At 44.3% G+C, this 21,233-nt stretch overlaps 1 protein-coding gene across 16 annotated transcripts in view; it reads left to right on the forward strand.

Annotated features, from left to right (window-relative positions):
- Positions 1–3,208: 3,208 nt before the first annotated feature.
- Apbb2 (amyloid beta precursor protein binding family B member 2) overlaps positions 3,209–21,233 on the forward strand; it is a 364,818-nt gene continuing 346,793 nt past the window's right edge. For 7 of the 16 annotated variants that reach the window (XM_029560692.1, XM_008827233.3, XM_017796659.2 and 4 more), the window contains exon 1: positions 3,209–3,452. The gene's annotated coding sequence lies outside the window, so the exon portion shown is untranslated. Of the gene's footprint in view, positions 3,453–10,373; positions 10,460–21,233 lie in introns of all 16 variants that reach the window. The other 9 variants (XM_008827229.3, XM_008827232.3, XM_008827234.3 and 6 more) reach the window with 4 other exon arrangements.

Here is a 21,233-nt window from a genome sequence, read left to right on the forward strand (position 1 = left end):
AACCCAGGTAAGGCCTTTGGAAGAACAACAAATTCAATTAACCACTGAGCCATCTCTCCAGCTCCAGTTTCATACTACTTTGATTGACACACTTAATGCCCAGTCTTTGGCTACCTTAGAGATGGTTGGGTAGGTTGTTGATCAAGGACTATTTAAAGCCTAATTACTTCACTAGAAGGAACAAATAATAGGATCTCCTTTGTTGCCACCAGTTTGGTACTTGTAACTTTCGGGTTGAAAAACAACATTGTATGAATCCAACTGGGCATGGTGGTAGTCACCTGCAATCCTAACCTGTAATCCCTGCACTAGGGAGGCTGAGATAGGAGTTTGAGGCCAACCTAGGCTACACAAGGTCCTGTCCCCCACTTCACAATAGAAAAAGAAATCGGCATTTTAATAGTCTCACAGTCTCCTTCTGCCCTCATTAAGTTGGAGTTTCCTGGGTCCCAGTACCAGTTCTGCCTCTGGTTTGCTTTTAGTTTTTTGACCATGAAGCCCAGGCTGGTCTTGAATTCACTGTCCTCCTGCCTCAGCCTCCCTGATGCTGGGTCTACAGCCATATGGCACCACACTAGGTTGATTTGTCTCCTTTAAGGAAGTCATTTACATCTCTGGAGCATACAGAGGTAAATGTCTATAAAATCTAAGACTTGTAGAGTTGTTTTAGAATGTTGTCTCAAGTATCCTTCCCAGTGAAATTCCCACGTCCATTTACGAGGGCCTATGCCTTATGGAGCTTACGGGAATAATTTTTATGCGCTGTTCACACGGTTTACTTCATACCTTATAAAACACACATTTAGAATATCTTGAAATATTTCCTTAGAAAACAATTCATGTGTGAGTCAGCACTAAGGAATCCACCCCACCCTCACAATAGCTATCAAAATTGCATGAGGTGGTAAAATGAGAAACGATTTTCTTTATAAACTTAAATGATGAGGTACAGAGAAACCAATTACTTATTTATAAAATGAGTGCGCGGTGGCAAGCTTTCTGCAGCCCAGTTAAGGCGCGGTTATGTATTTAGCCAGTCTGACAGGGTGCCAGGGAGTCCTCTCCATCTTACATCCCTTTCAGGGTGAGAGAAGAAAATGTGTGCAGGGGCTAGATGAAGGAAGGAAGCACTGGAGGGTTCCAAGTCAGCTCTCCAGCTTCCGCCCTTGTACTCTGGAAATAATTGAAGGAATTTCCTCCAGGAGCAGCAGGACCACGTCACTCCTGGGGCATCTAGGGATTCAGTTTGCCTGGGGAGGTGACTTCCCAGCTATTCCCACGGTTCCCTTGGGGGATGTGCCGTAACCTCGGATGCGGTGAGGAGGCTGCGGACCCCGGCGGGGGGCGCAGCAGCAGCAGCAGCAGGTGCGGATACCTTTCCAGGGTGCGGGTTTCCGGAAGGCTGATTGCATTAGGTGTGGAACCGGACGCCTCCTCTGCTCAACCTGGTGCCCACTGCGCTTGCGCGTCACCCCGCCCCGCAGCCTCCTCGGTGACTCCAACGTGGGTTTTACTGGGGGTCTGGAGGGAGCAGGTGTGGCTCGCTCCCTCAGCCCTGGTGAAGCGGGAGTCACGGTGGGCGCCGGACATCCACCGGGGTCCAGGGGGTGATATCGCGCTGGAAGAGGACTGGAGTGGTAGCCGGCTGCCCATCGCTTCCATGATGCGTGGGGTGGGCTTGGGCTCTTTTCCTCTTCTGACTGGGTCTGAAGGACGCAGATTGTAGTCATAAGGGTCCCTGCAGTTTTTCCTGAGTGAGTAACTGAACCATGGCCTTCGACTGTCCGTGGTTCACAGGACTCGTTAGGCCAATCGTGGACTGCCCCGACACTGAGCATTTGCATTGATTTATGGAGCGTTTTCTGTATTGTACTGATTTTCCTTTTGTAGAAGGATCAACTATTGGTTTCCAGTTGAGTCTGCGGGAAATATTGTTCATAGAAGAGGTTATAGGATCAAAGCCAGGCACTCCTCGATCACATGAGGTCTCCCCAATAACTCCATTTTGAGCCTATATCAGTTTTCTTTTACACATCAACACCTTGTGTATTGTCCTCCTGGTATGCTCCGTGTTGGAGACGGCAGAGATGGAGTTTCAGAGAAAGTATTTGATGCTTACCTGTCATCCTGCTACACTGCAAATGCCCTGAAGGCAGGGGCTGGGCTTTTAAATTCTCTTCTATTCCCAGGCCTAGTAGGCTTTGTGGAACGTCAATAAACTCATGATGAATGAAGGTAGAAACAATGCCTACCTCCACAGCATGGAGTCCACACATGAATAAGGAAGGATATAGCCTGAGTTTATTGAGTAAAGAGTGCACTAGGAAAGGATGGCTGAGAAAAAGCCATTACTTTGTAGTTACGATTAATTTACTTTCACGATTATGTTTCTAAAGGAGATGGTAGGTTGTGCTGTTTCTGTGAACTGTTAATAGAGAGTCCTCAAAGCTAGTCCAGGAAATTTGTAACCGACAGATCCTCACAAATCCACCAGTTCAGCCTCTGGGAATGGGGCTTAAGCAGCCTTCCCATTGAATCTGAACTAGGCTCCAGTTTAACAACCCCTGGCTTGGTGAAGAGCAGCCTAAGGATCGGGGGATGTGATTCAAAGTGCCTGCAGCAGAGTCATTTACTGAGAATCCACCATTGTCAGCTTACAAACCATGTTACAGCTAATATATTGGAGGTAGGAGATTATATTTTTCCTTTCCGTAGGTGTGTTTTTTGCTTTGCGTCATCGTGTGATTTTCCAATGCAGGAAATGTTAGCGTGTGGCACATGTGTGGGCGTGGGGCTAAGGATGAAGAAGGAAGGTCTCACCTCCTAACCTTCAGACAATCCTGGACAGCTGTGGGCAGCCTCATCTGGGGATATTTTCCCATTCCAAAGGAATGCAGACGTGTGGGAGAAAAGTTCTCAACTGCCTTTTGTGCAGACAGACGCCAGGCCACATGGAGGGGATGCCCCGGCTGCTCCTAGTCCCCTGCCTCCTCACAGTCTTTCCGCTGTGCAGACTTGGTTGCTGCAGGTTCAGCAGCCTCCACCTGCAGGGGTCGCCCTGGGAGCGCGGCCCTCCCCCTTCCCCGGCCCCGCCCCCTTCACGACCCCGCCCCTTCCCCGGCCCTGCCCCCTTCCGCCCCGCCCCGGGACTCCGCCCCGGCCCCACCCCTGGCCCCGCCTTGCCGGGTCCTTCCTGGGCTCCGCCAGGCCCCTCCAAGCCTTTCCTCGCGCAGCCGCCGCCAAAGCCTGGAGAAGTGGAATCTCGCCCGCGCCCCTCCCAGCGCGGGCCTCGAGGAGCCGCACTGGGCATGCTCAGTCGCCGGAGCCTGTGCTGCTCTCAAGTAGGAAGCTCGCGTGCTGCAACCCCGCAGCTGATCTCGGCGCCCCGCGGAGGGTAGACGCAAGCCGAGCCTCCGGGCATCGGAACCGAGTGAGCGCCGCGCGCCGCGTTGGTGAGCCCCGCTTCCCTCCTCGCCGTTAGCCGGGGGACTCTGGGGGCGGCCCAGGAGTGCGGCGGGAGACCGGGCAGCGGCGAGTCTGGCCACGCGTGTCCCCAACGCCTGCCGCTCGGCTCCTGGCGTGTCTGCCACCCGCCCTGCCGCAGCCCCAGCTGCAGCAGCTGCCGCCGCATCTGCAGCGGGCGCTCGTTGCGGAGTCCCGCGCTGCAGGGCTGGTGCGCGCGGCTGCGGGCTGCTCCTTCACTCCCATCCCTCCGCAGCTCCGGGCTTGGCGGGGGTTGGGGCGAGGACACCGGGTCACAGGGCTGTGCCCGGGCGGGGACTGCGGAGGGCAAAGTGCGGGTGGGCGCGGGCGGCGAGCAGCGCACGCCCACTTGCCCTGGCACCGGCCTCCCCGCCCGGCGCGCGCCTACCGAGGACCTGGAGACCTGGCCAGCGTCTCCCGGGGGTGCAGAGCCCAGCTGGCCAGAGATGAGGAGGGGGGAAAGTTCCTGTGCCCTCCCCAGGCAGAGAGAGCGAGCCTTTAAACTAGAAAATGGCTGTGTGCAGGGGCCGGATCAGGGAAGCTGGCCAGTGTGGTCCCGAACGCCCCACTGCCGCCCGCCGGGAGGAATGGAGGCTCGGACGCTAGAAATGACATTTGTGCGACGAAAACTAGCTGGGCGGAGGGAGGGATACAGAGTCCCGTAGAAACAATGAGAGGTGGTCTCTTCATGTCAGTGAAGAGGTCTGGAACCAAGAGGTCAGGCGCAAAAGACTGAGGGAGCGTGGGACTTAAAAAAATTGGAGAGATCGGACTGCGAGTTGGGACCGTTTTGTAGTCTAGTTCTGCACAGTTTTAGAGCCACCGCTGTCACTGTCGTTTTGGGATGGATTGAGTGGTTAGGAAGGGCTGAAATGGAGAAAATTAGGTCAGTGTTGGAAGCTTAGGCACTTAGAGGGGCAGTTGGAAGAAGTCCTTCCTCACTGGCTTTACGTTGTGCTGGATGACTTAAGTGAAATTCTTAAAGGATCGTCGTACACCGATAGCAGCCAGGGCATTTCAGTCTCATTTCAAGAAATGAAACTTTGGGAAACGGTTGTTTTGTCATTTGTTTCTCTATATTATGGATTTAAGAACAAATAATGGCAGCTGATCTGTTGTAGGATTTGATCTCTTAAGTCTTTTTTCTTTCATATATTTATTTATATTGCAGAACTTTCCCTCAAATGGCCATGAGAGAGTACCTGAATCTGTGTGGCTGGCCTTTCAGAAACAGAACCATTGAGGGGTGTTTCTTTATGAACAAGGAGCAGATTTGTCTTTTCAATTTGTAGCTTGAAAGCAGAATTTGCTCAACAGTTTCTCTCAGAACTCAGAGACTCTTAGTAGAATCTTACAAATGGCATCAGTTTGAGAAGATGGTGATTGTTCTGAGGTTGGGGACTCCCCAGGTAGGCAGAAATGTGGGGAGAATGCAGGTGGCAGCAGTGTACAGTGGTGGGCCTAGCCCACTACAGGAACAAGACTTTTAAAGACTGTCCTTTTGTTCTTGTGTGACATTAATAGAAACCTCTCCAAAGACCTCAGAAACTGGAGATGCCATGTGTGATGCTTACTCAGAGCCTTTGAGAAAGGACTCAGGTTGAGACTGTGTCTGGGGAAGGGGCTGGTATCTTACACTGTTATTTATTCCTCCCTCAAATGCATAATTTAAATAGCTCACCTTTGGGGCTAGAGAGATAGCTCAGCAGTTAAGAACACTGGTTGTTCTTGCAGAAGACCTGGGTTCAAATCTCAGTACCCACATCACAGCTAACAACTGTCCATAACTCCAGTCCCAGGGGATCCAACAGCCTCTTCTGACCTCCTCGGGCATTGCACAACATGGGTGTACTAACCTACATGTAGGCAATACACAAATACACATAAAATAAAAATAATAAAATTTTTAATAAAAAAATAGCTCACCTTTAAGGAACCAGTTAGATCCTGCTTTCTGAAACTTTAAAAAAATATTTATTTTTATTTTATTTCTTATGTGTATGAGTGTATTGCCTGCATGTATGTAGGTGCATCTGTGTTGTACAGTGCCCACGAAGGTCTGAAGAGGGTGTGGGATTCCCTGGAGCTGGAATTATAGATGGTTGTTAGCTGCCATGTGGGTGCTGGGAACTGAACCCCAGTCCTCTGCAAGAGCAGTCAGTGCTCTTAACGTTGAGACATCTCTCCAGCCCCAGCTTTCTGAAACTTATAAAGTAGTACTTGAAAAGCTTGCAGAGCTAAAATGAACCAGAGTAACAATTTTACCCTTAGCTGGAGTAATGTAAATGCCGACTACAATATTATTTGGGAAAAGGCAAATAATGCAAAAACACACATGTGCAAATAGTATTTCAGAACAATTCCTTTTTATGTCATGTTTTTATTTTCTGATGACTTTTCTGCCAGCAGAGAAACCACAGCAAGCAAACACTGAATTCTTTTTCCATTACAGCAGGAATGAATACTTGAAAGCCTTCCCGTGATTATTAGAATAGTGTTAATGCTGTTCATTCTGCTTACTGGGTATCCACCTTTATCTCCTTAGAAAAATGGAATCTTATGTCTCTATTTTTTTCAGTTACACTTTTAAATAGATAGTACCTTTGTGATATAATACCTTAAGGTTTCCAGAGACATAGGACAGCATTTTAGGAAAGTATTGTGTTATCACCAATTATATGGGTGATATTTTATTTCATTGGGTATAAGGAAACTAACTTATTATCAATGGCTGTTATGGGACAAGACTGCTATTAAGCTTTTTACATATTGTATAGTGTGTATGTGTGTGTGTGTGTGTGTGTGTGTGTCTGTGTCTGTGTCTGTGTCTGTGTCCTTGCCATGCACATACGTGGCAGTCAGAGGACCCCTTAGGTGTCTGCTACTTTTTGTGCCTTCCACTTTCTTTGAGACAGGGTCTCTTTCTTCTTCATTGCTACTTTGTACCCCAGGCTAGGTGCCCCAAGACTTTCCATTTTGTAGTAGGAGCCATTGGGATTACAGACATGTGCTACCTTGCCTGGCTTTTATAAGGGATTCAATGCATGTCCTCAGTCTTGTAGCACAAGTGCTTTACCCATTGAGTCATCTCCCTAACCCCATATATAGTCACTTTTGATGTCAACATCTTTACATAAATGTCACCTGTCCAAGAACACCCCTCCTAAGATGTGGACACTTGATTCCATGGCAATTTCAGGTTTAAGTCTTATCTCCGGAGAATATCTCCATTGGTTTCCATTATTATTCTGTAAGCATTCTCTTGCAAAACATTTTTGATTTGTTGTGTAGGATTAAATTTGATTGGAACAGCATGTCTTCAGAATGATTTGAATGCTTTTCAGAAGCTTGCATCCATATTTTGAAACTGTTTTGTGTTCATTTATTTTCAGCAATGTTGTTGTACTAACAAATGAAATGTAAAGAAGATAAGCCCGAATGACTCATTTTAATTTTAAAGTGTTATTAGTGCACATTCTGCATGATGATATGTGTTGATGGCATGTCTTCCAGTGGAAGTCTGTCAGAGAAAGAGTGACAGACTAAGGTCTGGTAGGATGCGATGGGAAGACCATCATCCAGAGACTCTCAAAGACTTTTCTCCTGAGTCCTCCTCCTCCCTTATCTTTAATACACTCTGTGACTTAGAGAAGTCAGATCACATATCACATCTCTGGGCCTCAGTTTCCCCATCTATAAAATAAGAATTGCAGATTAGAGATGCATGTGCCAACATTTAAGTGGTATTAGCAAAAACAATGAGTCTTTCTGTAAGAAACGGTATATTTTAAAATGAAATGGAGATCTTTTTTAAAGGTTAAAACCTCATTCAATTTTATGTCTTACAGGTTTATACTGAGTTCAATATTGTATAACTGTATTAATTCAACTGTGAACCTAAAAATTTTATAGCCACTTTTGAAAGAGATGTATCTTTGCTCTGGAAATTGTTATTGAGTATGTTAAAGCTGTAATGAAATGCTTCTTCTAAAAAATTTTTAAAAGTGGGTAAAAAAAAAAAAAAGAGTTACAGTAGAAATACCCTCTGGTTGTCTTATTGGGTCCTTCTTGACCTAGTCAGAGGTCTGTGATGTAGCCATTCAGGGAAGGAGACATTCATTTAGAGCTGATAGTTCATAGGTGAAGGTGATTTTATGCTTCTTAGAGCCTGGCCTGTTGCTATTTTGTCTAGCACCCTTCCTTTTTTGGCCAATTCCTATTTCCCTTTGACTTTTTCCTTTGCTATAAAATGGTTGTCATAAAATGAACTCCTTAGGAGATAAGGCAGTGATTAGATATAGTTAAAATGTAGCAGGTATTTGAAACTTGTAGCATCTTCAGGGAGAGACTTTCTCTTTTGGGGCTCCCAGATAATCTGAAGAAGATTCTTCTGGCAGCAGAGGAGGCATTCCTTGCCTTGATGCACCCACCCTTGTGGAATTTTAGACCTTTTCCATGTTTTTTCTTCCCTGGTTTTGTTTTTGTTTGTTTTGAGGCAGGGTCTCCTTGTAGCCTCATGTGGCCTAGAACTCACTATGTAGACCAGGCTGGCCTTGATCTCACTGAGATCCACCTGGACTGAGAGCTGGGGTTAAAGGCATGCATTAGGCCCCTTTCCCACCATCTTCTAACCTTGATTTGAGATGCAGTTGTTGGTTGTAGGAATGTGATTGTCCCTGTTATTTAATGTGAGCACCATCACTGCCTGTGGTCAGCTGCTACAGGAGTAGAAGTCCTGACTGGATAGTGATGGGGCAGACGGCACAGGAAGCCAGTCCCATTCTGCATTCTGCACACATTACTTTCAGGATGCTCACAAAACTCAACACCATTAATCTTTAAGTGAGGCAGGAGAGGAGTAGCCAGTTATTTCACCACTTAAAAGATCAGTAAATGGACAGTGATGCCAGTGCCTCTAGTTGTCACTCAGTGTGAGGGTTTCTGGACCCCTATGAGGACCCCTGTAAAGGAGAAGGTAAAGTCATCACCATGTGGTTAAGGACTAGGGAGCTTGGATCATGTTGAAGGCATTAGAGATCAATAGGCAAGCAAACTAACAACGAATCCACACATATAAAACCAAACCAGTGTATAATTTACTGGTCTATAATATGTATGGATTCACAGAGACAAAGAGGAAACAGAAGAATGAGTAGGATGGAGGTAATGTGTTAAATCTTTTCTCTATTTGTTAATGACTTGAAAATGATTAGAAAGTTAACCATTACCTCTCTCCCTCTTGTGGAGGCTGCAAGATTTTGTCTGCTGGGCAATACCTGAAGTTTCTGAAGTTGAGCTCTACTGGCAAGTATGCTTCAGGAATGTTTGGAGTGGGAGGAAGTGTGGCTTTGTTATTTTTAGTTGACTAAAAAAAAATGCAGAGTTTTGGAACTGAGCTAGAAGGAGAAGTGTGCATTCAGGAGGATGCTACTTGGGGTAATTTGCAGAGTTCTAGAGAGGAAGGGAGGGCACCTTTACTGAAGAGGGAAGCCTTGGCATTGCTGGTGGCATGGGATGTGACATTTCCAAATCACTATCCTAGAAATCAGATCTTAATTTGTATATGTAGTAAAAGTGAGTGTTCGGTATATGCAAAGTGCAGTGCATGCTTGAGGGCTGTGGTCTGTTGTGACATTTTCACTGCTCTTCTTGTAATGATAGTAATGATAATAGAGTCAATATTTCATTGGAGTACAAAAGAGATGTGCCCCTTTCTCTGAGATTATACCCTTCCAGTTTTGGGGTAAGAATCTTTTGTGCAGTTGTGGGAATATTTTCATTTGGCAGCTTAATGGCCCATGAAATTGGTAAGTCTGGGAATCTGGTCCTGAGATGCAGAGTTCTGCCCTCAGGATTGAGTTAGTTGTGAGGCCAGACCAATATGTAGAACTCATGGGTGGGCTGTTGGGGCCCCTGGGCCTTCCAGGAATGTAGAGTCACCCAAAGTCCCAGAAGCTGTGAAGGATCTCATTTTGAAAGTGCCTTGGGAACCAGTGAGTATTTTTGAATTATAGCCCAAGAATGACAAGTGAAGTGCCAAGATGAGAGATGAGGGCCTGGTAAGAGCAGAGGGCGATGACTGAAATGTGAATTTCAGCAGGCAGGCCTGGAGATGTATCTTGGCATTTGTTTCTTTGTATGCAGGCTTCTTTCTGCCAAAACAGCATGCTTTAGCAATTTGGAGTTGGTGATTCTAGGAATTGCTATTGGAGTCTAAGCCTTCAGACCAAGAATTGTGTAATGGCTTGCTTAGTCTGGGCCCCAATAATATTGTACCCTCCAGGGTGAGCCCTGGGATGGCTAGAGAGAGCTTTAGAATGGTTGGCCCAGGAAATTGCTGCTTTTCACCTTTATTTTTGGTTGCTTTTGGGAGATGATGAGAGAGAGAAAAAAAAATCTAGGTTTAAATAAGAGCTTAGCAGAGTAATAAAGTGCTTTCAGGTAATACTTTCAGTCTGTGCTTTGTGGGACTGGGGAGATGGTTCAGTCAATGAAGTGCTTGCCACACAAGCATGAGGACATGGGTTCAATACCTAGTACCCACAAAAAAGCTAGGCACTGTGCCCGCAAGCCCAGCTCTGGGGAGGCAGAGACAGGAAGAACCTTGGGGCTTGCTGGCCAGTCAATCTAGCTGAATAGGTGGGATCCGGGTTTAGTGAGAGACCCTATCTTTAAAAATAAGGTAGAAAGTAGTTCAGCGGGAGAGACATGCATACATATGAACATGTACACACATGAAAATATGTGCTTAGTCATATCTGTATCTCATCGATCATAATATTAATATGACTATGGAGCTCTTTTGTACTAAGAGCTTCATTATGCTAGCCAATCCTCAAAGCCTCTGTTCCTATTTTAGAGATAAGAAAGCTGAGTTGTTTCTGTTATAGGCTCTACAGTGAACATCACGCTGTCCTGGATCGTCAGTCAATACAGAGGAGTCTGTTGGTTGCCAAGCAACTGACAGGATGAAGAGGTAACATTTATTAATTAAGGGCCAACTGTGTCTAGATCTATACAGAAAGCATTTCATTTTGTCTTTTGGGATACCACCCCCTTAGTTCCCATTTTACAGATGAGGACATTCATTGACTGTGGTTCTGAAGAGTTAAAGGACTTGTCCAGTCCCCTAACAAATCTTGTCTTGCTCTTTCCACCATGCCATTAAACTTTCTTAAGCTCAGCATTTGAGGAAAAAGTAAAAATTGTATCTTTCAACTGTTTTCAAAGCCCACAGTTACTCAGAATCTGCCTGTTTGGTTGTAGATCTATTTCCTCTTCTTTGTAATCCCAAAGTGCGTTTTTCATCAAACTGAGTAGTGGAATCCAGATGTGAGTTCCAGTATGTCAGAAATGAAGGGCTGCCCTGTTCATTCTCTTTGGGCAGACTCCAGGCCAGAATACTTCTGTATTAAAATACAGAGCAATCTGATTAGTTACCACATGCCAGGTTCTGGGAGTCGGAGGCTTCTTATGGGGATTTCCAGGCCTTCCCAGCAGACTCCTGGCTGGCCTGAGCTTCTGGCTGATGGAGCCTCGGTCTGACACTCTGGGAGATGGTGCCTCTCCATGGGCATAATGCTTGTCCTTTGGTGCTGGCTCTGTTTTTACCATCTTATCTGGGTTTAATTTCTTGATAGACTTTTATTCTAGGCAAGAGTCAATCTGCCTCCTATCCTGCATTGCTGGGCAGTACTGTCTGTAGGTGAAAGGGAGTGAATTAACATTTCCATAGCATGTTAGGTTTCCTGAGTTGATTCCTTCCTGGTGAACTAATGTAATAGACATGGCTGAGGTCTCTGTGACTTCGGGGCTTAGATTCCATGGGATGCACTGTTCAGCTTTAGATTCTTCATGTCTTGTGTCCTCCCCAAGAAACAAGTTTTATATATGTCTTTCTAGGTCATTACTGAAGAGAGACATTAATTTGGTGACATCCAGATACCTTAGCTTCCCATGCTCATTCCTTTGTATAGCAAATGTTTATTGAATACATAGTCGGTGTCAGGCATCGTGCCAAGTCCAGGAAGACAGAGAAATGTGACCAACCATTGGTGACAGAGCACTGCAGTGGAGGCCTGTGCGAAGTTTTGCAGGAATGGAGAGAAAGAAACCTGTCTCTCCTATACAAAAGTTGGGGTGCCTTGTGGAAGAGGAGCTGTGACAAGTGGCTCTTAGTGTAAATTCCCCACTACAGAGCCCTCCTAACCCGCTCCTCTTTTACCCTTGGCTCAGTGGAACTCTTAGAGTCTGTTTCTTCTACCCAGTACCCAGGATATACTTACTACTCCTATGAAATTAGGAATTTGGCCTTTCAAATCTCTACAGCACCTGTTCTGAAAGGGGAGTAGTGTTGCCCTTCAGGGCACATTTGGCAGTGCCAGGAGACATTTTCTCTTGACTGTTGAAGGCGAACTGTTGTCCAGGTCAGGGATTCTGTTGGCCATTGTACAATACATGCATAGAATAACCTTGGCCCACAACGAGTACAGGGGTTTGGTGCCGAAGAACCATTCTTAGGGTTGCAGGATTGCTCTATCATTTAGTAACCACGTGTCCACAGATGATAGAAGTCTGTATGAATAACAGAATTATACAATGCCTCATTTTCCTTCCTCATCTGCAAACAAGATGCTAAAGGTACCTGTGCAATATGGCTGTTATGACTTAATGACAATATGATAAGGGCTTACATCAACCCTCGGCATGAAGCAAGACCTTAACTATTGTTATTATTTTTGGTTTACCAAAATTTATCTTTTGATCTTATGAGCTGGAGTTTGGAGAGTCTCTGGCACTGCCCCTGCATGCGCTCAGCTTTAGGTATTGGCTGTGTGTCTCTCCCATCTTACTTTCTTCATTTTAGTTTCCACTGTTCCCACTTCTTGATTAAAGGGCTTTCAGTAGCTTTGCCTTTCAACCCTTTTTCCCAGGGACCCAAATTTATGCCCTTGCCAAGCCTTCCCCTAGAGGGCTGAGAATTATATTTCTGATTCTCCTTAGCTCCATCTATTTTGGGAATGGTGGGAAAGCGGGAAACAGGTCAGGGGAGCGCTTGCATTACTTCCTGATTGTCACAGTTTCCTCCTCCATCGAATTCAGAACTGGGAGGCAGGTGGTAGTGCCTGCTTTTAACTCTTCCCTCTGCACCCACCCGCTCATCCCCCAAGCTAAATGCCTACTACTTCCAAAATATTCTGTAATTGGGTCACAACATTATCTGCCTGCCAGAATCATTTCTGAAAATCAAAGCAAAGACACAGACTTCTATCAGTGGGTTTCGAGACATCATTCTCTGCTTTACGGTTATTCCAGAGATAGAGGAAAGCTAACTTGTCATTTCAATTAGGTGACTGTGTCTTTGTGGCCTAGAACTAATGTCTTATTTTCACTTGTAAAAGTGTTCGGAACACATTCTGCAGGGAGATGAACCGTTATGGACTCCATTCAACAGATCAAATTTACTGTTAAATTTTCATAGCATAATTGGCTTGCAAGGAGTTCCCTTCAGAGTTTGAATGCGATCAACAGACTAGAGAGAAAGTATAGATGTTCAGCTGCTTTATTTCTAATTCCCTCCCTACCACTCTGTCTACTCTCCCAAGTGCAATGACTTCCTCGCTTCATCAGCTCCGCTCCCTCAGTTTGGCCTCCCAGAGGCTGGAAGTGGATCCAGATGCCCCATGTGGAAACTGACTAGATAGAGTGGCCACTCTGCCTGCTCTCTGTGCTTTCTCTATAGAGAAAATCACACAGCTAAAGAACCTGTTACAAAGAAAGAAGCAGTCTGCTTCCCAGACCATTGCCTGCTTCTGGTTGGGGGTGTGCCAGGCAAGTCTTGGTAGAGAGGTATGCTTGGTATATCCCACAGTGCTCCCGCCACCTGCATCTCTCTAGTTTCTTGTTAACCACCTGTCTCCAGCCCCTGCATGGAGCCCTGCCATTCCCACAGCCTCCTCTTTCTTCCCACCACTGTTGCCTCTCACTTAGGAGTTTGCAGTCATCCTTCAAGTTTGTTTCTTCTCTTCACACTATGCAAGCTGACCTTCTGGAATCCCCTGCAGGTGTGGCATGCGCATCCCACTTTTCCAGGAATTCCTGCTGCCCTCAGGGTGAAAGTCTAGCTCCTGGGAAGTGCACCCACATCCTCAGTGATCTGCTTTCCTTCTCATGCCCTGAGATGGCAGGCTGCTGTTTGTATGTGTGTCATGTTTTCTTTGGGTTTGGGCAGAGGGCTTCCATTGCCTACATCCATTCTCCATGGTCTGTTTTTCCTCTGCCTGATGTCAGTCCTCCTACTGGAAATGACTTACTCAGTGCTCTCCTCACTGGGCATCAGAATCACCCAGGACTTGTGAAAACATACCTTGCTGGGCCTCAGGACTCCTGAGTTCCTTATTCTATGGAGTGGCCTGAGGAAAGTCTCTATTTGTATTATTTCCCAGGTGGTGTTGATGTTGCTTGACTTCGGACCAGTGGGAAGGCTGCTGTGTGTAAGATCACTCAGGACCGGTCCACAGGTTCTTCCCCATGCTCACACGGAAAGTTCCTCATACCCCAAGTACAAGTATATCAGCCTTTGTCATCCTCAACCCACATCTCTTTCCTGGCTTCTCTTCTAGTCTTTTATCCCTGTGGGGTAGATCTGAGATCCTTCATGCTTGAGTTCTCAGTGTTCAAACATTCTTGGAGATCAATCGCAGAATGACTATAAGAATAAAAAAAGTTTCTATTTTTTTCAGGATTTAATATACATAGTCTTGGAATATTTTCTGCATCTTTTTTTTTTTCCTGAGAGTTTATGACAGTATAGCTTCATAGTATGATGTTAATGAGGTTAGCATGTGTCTGCATATAAGTCACTTTCTTTTTTTGTTCCAAATTCTAGGATGGTTTGGGGAGAACTCAATTTAAACCCATTACTATTTCTGGAATGGCTCAAAGATATGTAGTTTTCCTGTACTTCCTTAGTGTGACCAGTGTAGAAATAAAAGGTGTCCAAAGGAAATGTAGTGGTCATTTAATTTAGCAACCACAGCATGAAAATAGCCTCTTTATTTAAAAACAAACCACCAAATCACACTGAATTGAAATTAAATCATGTTTAATGGAGACCATACAGCCAAATGCTTAAATCACTGTTTCTTTGTGTCAAAGGGGAGGCTGCTAAGTATTTCATTCATTTATTCATTCTGCATATGGTTATTGAATACCTGTTCTTTGATAGTAGGCTTTATGGGTATGTGGGGATATATAAGATACTGTGTTCTCTTTGTGGAAGATGCTATGAAATAGAGGGGTGGTGGGATCCCTGGTCTAACAGTTCTGTTAGATCAAGTGGACTGGGTGGGTGATAGTCTGCTGTGTCCTGAGTGATAGGAAGTAATGGTTGTTAAGAGTGTGACATTCAGGACTGGAGAGATGGCTCAGTGAATGGTTAAGAGCACTGGCTGCTCTTGCAGAGGACCCAGGTTTGATTCTCAGCACCCACATGGCTGCTAACAATGGTCTGTAACTCCAATTCCAGGGGATCCGATGCCCTCTTTTGACCTCCTTGGGCATTGCATGACATGGGTACACTTACACACATGCAGGTAATACACTCATACACATAAAATAAAATAATAAAACGAGTGTGACATGCTTCTGTAAGAAGTATTAGGGACAATGAATGTACACAATGAAAATTAAAAAAACAAAATTATTGCCAACCCATCTACCCAAACAAAAACCAGTGTGACACGGAGAGGAGTACTTACTTCAGGCCAGGAGAATGGTTCAGAAGGGCCTCTTTAAAAACATTTCTTGGACTGATGAGATGGCTCAGCAGGTAAAGACCGTTGCTGCCATGTCTGACAATCCCAGGACCCCTATGGTAGACAGACAGAACTGACTTCTACAGGTTGTCCTCTGACCCCCCCCATGTACACTTGCACTGTAGCGTGTGTGTGTGTGTGTGTGTGTGTCTGTCTGTCTGTCTGTCTGTCTCTCTGTCTCTCTGTGCATAACCCCCTTCCCCCACATGTCCTGGCTTTTGGATTTACTTTTAGTTGAGGTATGTCTAACTTTGGCCTTTCCTGAATTTAGAGAAGGTGGTCTAGGTCAGTCTTTGTGAAGAGATTTATTTTCTGATCCCTTTATGATTCTTATCTGCCATAGCAAACTAAGAAAGGGACAAAGAAGGGTGAACTCTGAAGGTGTTCATTGTGAGAGATCCCTGGATGAGTTCTTTTCCTAAAAGAACAGTTGCTAAGGTATAGCTTGGGGGAGGATGAGGTAGGAGGATTTAGGAGTTAGAGGCCAGCCTGGGCTACATGGTAATATTCCCTCCCCTAAAAAAGAGACTAAAAGAGCATTTGGCTTCATTGTCAAGGGGTAAAGGAGGCTCCCATCCTGTGCTGCCAACATCTTACACTTAGGGTAACTTCCAGAAAGATGCAGTGGGATTTGATTGATGAAAGGAACTGGAGAGAGGGAACAACCTAAGAAACAAGTCCATGCAGGTGGGAACCAGTGCCAGGGAGGGGCAGGGAAGGGAGAGTCCTTCTAGTTCAGGAAACCTAGGCTTTGAATTGGAGTGGTTGATGCTCATGGGTCCTTTGTTGAGATATGTTTTCAGGCTGATTGTGCACCTGAAAAGACAGGGACTCTGGCATGGATGGTGACTGTGCTGGAGATGGTTACTGTGGACAGGGTCTCCATGTCCCAGAGCTCTGAAGAAAATCCTCTCACCTTCATATTGAATGTATGCCACCAATTTGGGCAGAGCAATGGTGCAGTGAAAGGGAACTCTCACTGCTGCTGTGCAGGAGGCTTAGCAACCGGGCAGTGTCATTTTCTAAAAATGCCTCCTCCTCCCAGGACTTGAGGTTATTTCTACTAAAATAAATACAGGAAGTCCTGCATTCCATCCACTTATGTATCATTGTCTCATGATCAAAGTCATCTCCTGCCGAGTTTAGTTTTATTTCAGCATAAATCAGCCCCCTTTACTGTTCCTAGATCCTGCTGTTATTTTACAAGGTGTGGTGTTTCATTGAATTTTTATCTTCCCCCCTTGGATCTGAGGACATGTGAATTGCAAGAAAAAACAAGAAAAACCAATTAAAACAACAACAACAACAGAAATCCTGGGAGCATGTTGATTTGTGGCATTATTATCTTTATTCCTGTAAGAAAACAGGATTTTCATTGGATGGAGTTGTACTGTTTTCCTTTGAGAGAGCTAATAGCGGAGTTGATGGCTGCATTTGGGGTTGATAGAAATTTTTGCTTAACATTTGTTCTTGTATGAACATTTGTGAAGGTGTTGCTTTCTTTCTGCAGCACCAGCTATTAAACAATACTGTGTTGTCTTGCCAAGAACAGTTTCCTGCTATCACAGCACAACTTAAGGCAGCTTTAATTTATTTGTAATGGGAGAGCTGGGTGGGTGCTGGTTTTTATTAAAGCACCTTTGTTTTCCCTTAATTTGACCTTGAGAGTTAATTTTGAAATGCTTGGCCATATGCTGTTTTGATAGATACTTATATTAAAGAATGTGATGTGATGTCCCCATGTGAATGTTCCAAGGTGATGTCATTGTCTACAATCTTTTTGCATAAAGCCAAAGATAGGAGAGAATGCATGCACACAGAAAGAGCACAGTCTCTAGGAAGGCTGATTTTGATGACCCTCCCTCTCTTTTTCCTTCCCAGCTTCCTTGTGTTTTTTTATTTTCTTGGCTCTGAGTAAAGGGGAAAATCATTCTCATGGTCACTTGATTTGTCTGAAACCTGCATGTACCCTGGACTAATAGAACTGACATTATGCTAAGTGAAAGAAGCCAGTTATAAAAGGGCAGATCCTTTATGATTGTACTTACATGCAGTACCTAGAGCAGCTGAATTCCTAGAGGCAGAAGGTAGAATGGCGGTTGCCAGGGGCGATGGAAATTGGTGGTCTATGGGCCCAAGGTATCAGTTGGTGTCACAGTTAGCTTCAGCTTATCAACCTGACACAAACTCTGAGTCACCTGGGAAGAGAGAACCTTTACCAAAGAATTTCCTCAATCAGACTGGCCTGTGGCCATATCTGTGAGGCATTTTCTTAATTGCTAATTGATGTAGGAGGGTCCAGCCTGTGATGGGCAGGTGGTCCTGAGTTATATAAGATAGGTAGCTGAGCAAGCCAGAGGAAGCAAGCCAGTAAGCAGCGTTCCCCCATGGTCTGCTTCAGTTCCTGCCTCAAGTTCTTCTTGCCTTGGCTTCCCTTAATGATGAACTGTGTATATTTAAACCTGTAAGCCTGTAAGGGTTTGATAAACCCTTTCCTCCCCAAGTTGGTTTTGGCCAGTGTTTTATCACAGCAACAGAGAAACTAGAACAGTTGGGGAAGATGAGTTTAATAACATAATTGTGCACTTTAAAAATAGGTGAAACAGTTAACATTCTAGAGAGGAATTAATTTGCCCTGGACTGAGGCTTCTGGGAGCATGTTCAACCTCAGGGGATTGCAGCAGTTGGGCCTGCAGCTCTGAAGGCTGGAAGGGGACAGGTGCTACTCACTTCTCACCTGAACCTAACACCAAGTTCCTGTCTTTTCAGAAGTTTTCTTTTGCATGAAACACACTCATCTAGACTAGTCTGGAGTTGTGGACTAATTGTGGTCAGAGCAGGGTGGGATTTGCCAGTGTTGTTATGGATGTACCTTGGAGAAGAATTTGATAAACATGAAACTTCATTGGACTGCCCTAAAAAACAGTGACATGTTCCTATTCTGTCATGGTCAAGTGCTTCCTTAAAACCTAGGTGGCCTAATCTTTTGCGTACATTCTTGTTCTTCTAAGGGAACAGTAGGCTTTAGATGTAGATGGATCTGGATATAAACTTGACCAGGAATGGGAGTAAGTGTCTTTTCTCCCTGAACTTCAGTTTCTCCACCTGTAAAATATTGGCAGGATTGCTAGGGGGCCATGCTATTGTCAGGGTTTACTATGGAAGTAGGTGAAATGCTGCTGTAAAGTAGTGATCAAGATCGTTAGGGGCTGGAAAGATGGCCTCTTGCAGAGGACTTGGGTTCTGTTCCCACTACCTACATGGCGGCTAGCAACCGAAAATTTTAATATTTTATTTTTATTTTATGATGTGAGTATATTGCCTGCATATGTGTAAGTGCACCCATGTCATACAGTGCCTGAGGTGGGCAGAAGAGGGTGTTGGATTTTCCTGGAACTGGCGTTATGGATGGTTGGTTGTTAGCCATCATATGGGTGCTGGGGATTGAACCTGGGTCCTCTGCAAGATCAGCCAGTGCTCTTAACCACTGGGCCATCTCCAGCCCTACAACTGTAAATTTCTTTTTAAATTATTTATTTAATAACCACATAATTAGAAGAAGCATTTCATGACAACAGCATTGACATATTCAGTAACAATTTCCAGAGCTAAGATGCATCTGTTTCAAGATTGGCTGTAAATTTTTAGGTTTAGAGTTGAATTAATACAGTTATACAATAGTATACTCAGTATAACCCTGTTAAGACATAAAATTAAATGACGTTTTAACCTTTAAAAAAGATCTCCATTTCATTATTAAAATACACAGTTTCATACAGAAAAATTCATTTTTAATGCAATTGACATTAAGATGTTTGCACATGCATTTCTAATCTCTATATGTCTGATTATTACTAGTCAGTTTGTTACTTTCTGAGCTCCTTGGCATCTGAGCATAGATATAAAGTCATCAGGTAGATTTCAGTGGTAATGTTTTTCACATCTACTAATTATTAAGGAGCAAATTGTTATGCTTTGAAGAATTATTTTTTAAATTAAAACAAATTAATAACCACATGATTAGAAGAAGTATTTCATTATAGCTTTAACATATTAAGTAACACACTCCAGAGCAAGGATACATCTCTTTCATGCAAGTTTCTAGGTTCACAGTTGAATTAATATAGTTATATATTATTGAACTCAGTATAAGCCCTATAAGACATTAAATTGAATGAGTTTTTAACCTTTAAAAAAGATCTCCATTTCATTTTAGAATATGCTGTTTCCTGTATTTTTTAATATTATTTTTTAGAAGAAGCATATCGTCACAGCTTTAATATGCTCAATAATAATTTCCAGAGCAAAGATGCAGCTCTTTCAAAAGTGGTTATAACATTTTTAGGTTCGCTATTGAATCAATACAGTTATATCTTATTGATCTCAGTATAAGCCCTTTAAGACATAAAATTGTAGGAGTTTTTAACCCTCAAAAAAGATCTCCATTTCATTCTAAAATATAATTTCTTACAGAAAGACTCATTGTTTTTGCTACTAACACTGAGATGTTGGCGCATACATCTCTAATCTGTATGTATCTGATTATTACTAGTCATAATCATTTACACTTGGATCCTTGGCACCTGTGTATGTCTATAAAGTCATCAGGTAGATTTCAATGGTAAGTTCATCACCTCTACTAATTACCATGACATAAACTTTCATTCTTCCTCCTCAAATATAATACATTTTTAAAAATTTGTTGATTTTTTTTCTGTGTGTGTATATATCACACAGAACATCCCAAACCATCTTATTCAGATGGCACCCTCCCATAGCCTCCCTCCCCCCACTAGAGCTCTTATACTCTGTTATCCCTGCCACTGTCTGCTATGTTGTCAGCACCCCCAGCCGTTCCCCACTACTTGTCGACCTGGTGAATCTAGTCAGCCTATCTAGAGGTCTTTGTTTTAGGAGGGTCAGCTGTTCCTCATCTAGCAACAGTTGTCAATAGTCTTTTAGATAAGCTTGGGGTCTACTGTTCATTTTCCCAGTTCTATGCTGGGTTACTATCTGGGAGTCCCTTTGGCCACCCTGGCCAGCAACTCAAAAGAAGGTATCTCCTATCTGGCATTGTTGCTAAGGCTACATGTCCCTGAGTATCCATGATGAGTAGGTCAAGTAGGCATGTTCATTACAGTGACTACATGGCTGGTCAAACTGTTGTGTCTAGTTCCAGAGTCTCTCTGGAGGGAATGAAGGTTTACTTTCTCCAGAGGAAATGCCTCCTGAATGAAGGCATACACCAAACAGAATGAGGATGCAAGCAAAGCTGAGAGAAGTTTTTCATTTAAAAAGACTCACTCCCTCTTTCACTCTTGAGGTCGTTTGAGGATCTGTTCCTCAGGGTCCCATGGGCTTGGGAGGAGCCCCTGGTTCCTTTCTTTTACCAGTTCCATCTATGTGAAGATGAGTCAAAGGTCCTGCTCGACCATGGCTGGCTTCGCTTGGAAACATGGAGGAAATGATTCCTCTGTGTTGACCCTTTCTTTGTAGACTGGTTCATGTCCATCGCGTGGGGTCTTCTTGGCCTCCTTGATCAAGAGGACAGGTGACCCACTATTACAGGACATTTTGGGAGATGCTCATAGTCCCCTGGAACTAGTCGACCTAGGAGGGCAAGGAGCAAAAACTGTCCTTTATGTCCCTCGTGTGCCATGTAGATAAATCTTGGGCAAAGACCAATTGTTCTCAGATAAACCTTACCTAGACATATATTTCTTGATCTGGTATGTATAATTTGTTAGTACGTTGTTGGACTAAAATGGTTCCCTCTGGTTTTTAAAACTAGGCATTATTTGTCTCTCGCATTGTCTCACCCCTCCATCATGGTTTTCCTTAAGGTGCTCCCATTTCCCCCCTTTCTCCCTTAATAATACCCTTCTCCTATGGTCCTACCTCTCTTGAGCTCCTTCTTTCCCTTTATCCCCTAGG

This window comes from Nannospalax galili, unplaced genomic scaffold, assembly GCF_000622305.1.
Source record: "Nannospalax galili isolate Female #2095 unplaced genomic scaffold, S.galili_v1.0 scaffold772, whole genome shotgun sequence".
In the NCBI taxonomy this organism is placed as follows: Eukaryota; Metazoa; Chordata; class Mammalia; order Rodentia; family Spalacidae; genus Nannospalax; species Nannospalax galili.